The sequence below is a fragment of the Cupressus sempervirens genome, chromosome 8 (assembly GCF_028749045.1).
Source record: "Cupressus sempervirens isolate cs-2001-9-10 chromosome 8, ASM2874904v1, whole genome shotgun sequence".
Taxonomy (NCBI): Eukaryota; Viridiplantae; Streptophyta; class Pinopsida; order Cupressales; family Cupressaceae; genus Cupressus; species Cupressus sempervirens.
Window position 1 is genome coordinate 794,653,690 of NC_143125.1, and position 2,979 is coordinate 794,656,668.

The 2,979-nt window shown below is 36.5% G+C and overlaps 1 pseudogene; it reads right to left on the reverse strand.

The window, feature by feature from the left end:
- Positions 1 to 1,478: 1,478 nt before the first annotated feature.
- On the reverse strand, positions 1,479 to 1,967 carry LOC149544794 (pre-mRNA cleavage factor Im 25 kDa subunit 2 pseudogene; annotated as a pseudogene).
- Between the last annotated feature and the right edge of the window lie 1,012 nt (positions 1,968 to 2,979).

A 2,979-nucleotide genomic window follows, 5' to 3' on the forward strand; every position in this document is an offset into this window, starting at 1 on the left:
GTGAAGACCTGCTAAAAAATTGGCTCCATATTTCAAAAATTCACTTCTTCTTAGTTCCAACGGTATATGATACTACCTATTTTGGACAAAAAAACCCCCTCTGGTAGCAGTTTGAAAAATTCAGCCCTTGGTTAAGAATAGAGCATTAAAACTCAAAAATTTAATTTTTTTATATAGTTAGACTATGTAAACCATTTAAATATATTTGAATCTTTCATCCTATTCGTTTGAAGCTTCTGAATTTGATTTTATATCTTATTTCTCCCAGCTCTCAATGGCACATGGTGGATTCCCATTTGATGTGCAACATTTGAAACATCTTCTAATTAATTAATTAATACATTAATTAATTCCTTTAATTCCATTATCCATCTCCCATAGCACCTTTAGCATGCAAATTTTGTTTTACTCTTATACGCTCACCATTAGCATATTAATATTTTCGGGACCCCTTCATAGCTTGCATTACGTTCTCATAGGAATGCCTAATTTCATTTTCCCTTTATGTGCTTATGCTAGGTGAATATATTAATATTTTATTATTTCATTCAATCCTTCTCCCATAGCATCTCAAACACTCATACAAGCCGTGTGTAACATTAGGGATCTTCAAAAAATTTTCTATGCCCACACAGTATGCGAGATTTTCATAAAACTGGATGACTGTTGATTCTCACCTTTTGCTCTTACGTTGAGCTGACACGTGGCACTTTCCTCCTGCAGGGTTCGGTCAAAATTTACCTGTTAGTCACTATCAGCTGTCCAGGTCAGACCCACCATACAAGCCACAACTTGTAAAAGCCGGGTGTCTTTGAGTTACTTGATCATTGTGTGCAATACTATTTAAACATTACAAAACCTATCTTATCCCCAATGTGGGATAAATGTTTAGTTGAATTGCAGATGACATTTTCTTTTCCAAGGCTACTGGCTTTCCTTTTGACTGCAGATGTGGACACCTCTTCTTGCATTTACCTCCATACTCTCCAAGTATGCCCTCTACATTTTCAATGGCTCCACCTTTGCATGGTCTATGGATTCCTTTCTTGTACGGGGCTCTATTCTTCACATGCCAACTGCCCTACTGCTATGGTTGACTCCTTTGAAAATGTGGATCATGTTGCTCCCCCAATGACTTCTTCATATTTGTTGATGTGTTGTTCCTTTTTAAATTGGCACTTTTGTGGGCTTCCTTGCCCATCTTGGTGTGACTTGGAGGCTAAACTGTTTGCGTAGGGTCAATGCTTCCCTTTCTTTATACACTGGTTTGTTCTTAGATGCCTCTACCTATGCCATGTGGGCTCCCCTTTTTTGTTATCTTCTCTGATTGCATGCCATCTCCCATTCAAAGCTCTCTCTTTTTTAAAACAAAAACTTTATATGCTACCTTCTTTCCTTATGCGGGTTGCTACCATGCCCCTGCCTGAAGAAAGAAGACTCGAGACTCTAAATGATTGACAACATACTCCCAATACAACTCAAGCATTAATCATGTTAAAAGTAAATCTTGAGAGCTGCTATAGAATAGTTGAGATAACATGACCATATCTCTAGACATTGTCATAGAGCTCAAACAATGGAACAATAAGAAGTTTCAAGTTTTTTGAAACTGCAAAGTATTCCCTTTTAGAAAGATGAACTAGGAAGAGTTTCTTGCATTCCTTTGGTTTTGTTATATGTGGTGGATAGTAGTGATACATCAATGTCTCAAAATTAGGTCTCTACCACACAACAACACACTCTCCAATCTAACAATATGGTTGAAAGGCACTAGAATTTGTAGTAAGTTTACTTGAAAACTTTCGCTTCAACCCTTCAATTTCATTTTCATCAGGCTTCAATCATCCTCTAGGAAGCTTGTGGAAAGTGTTCCCAATCTACAGTAGCATTATATGAGGATGGTTGTGCTCCTGCACTAGAAGGATAGCCTCCACACTTGTCCACATGCCTTCTTTCATGTAACATATAGATAATAGGATAAGCCTATACATCCAAAATCAAGGGTAATCATTCTGTGGAAGGTGGGAGCACATTCTCTATATGTTCAAAGTTTGGATTCTTAGAAAGTAGCCTAAAATTTGACTTTTAATTTCCATGTCCTCGACTTGCATTGGATTGTGTCTATGTAAGTTTCCTTTCTTTTTTAATTAAATTATGTCTATATTTTGAATATCAACATTCGGGATCACAATGTGTTCACAAATTGGTCCATTTTAAGCTATGCTTCATCCCTTGCCACAAAGATATGCACTGTCCCTTTGTTCTTTGAGTTTCCTTCCTCGAAATCAATGGAGGCTTTGGTAACCTTTAAGTCTCTATTTATATCTCATGCCTACTAAAAACTCCTTTGAGAATCTTGAGTGCACACAAATTTTCATTGTTATGATGAGATCAGTTGGGCCCCAGGTGGGTTTGGCTTAAAAAAATTTCATTTTCAAATGATTGACTTCTTAAAATGCTCTAATGAACATCCAATACCAATCAATTCTAAACTTAATCATTGAGGCATTATTTTTTAGCTCAATTTACAACTTTTTTCCAATTGTCAATTGAATGCCAAGGGGTCCTTTGACTGACTTTAAAAAGTGACAAAAACACCTGACCAAGCTCTAAAATCAGACACATTGATTCTTTGTTTTGCATACTCCTACCATTTCAAATCTTGTCTCATGAAAAATTATCAGTCAAAAGATATTAACTGTCGAAGTTTCCTTCTTAGAATTTCCTACACATAAACATGTCAATAAACAATAAATTGCATTCAAATTTGGTTTCAAAAACTGGGCAAACTGACACTTGGGAGAACAAAAACTGGGGCATTGGTTCATTGTCACGAGGAGAGTATGGATCTGCGATTTGGGCTCATCGTGAATAACTAGGTGCAAATGGAAAGCGGTCAAAGTGAGATACTCAAATTTGTAGACTGGAAATAATGGCAGAAAAATAGTTTTTTGCAAATGGAATGGACCTAAGAAAGTG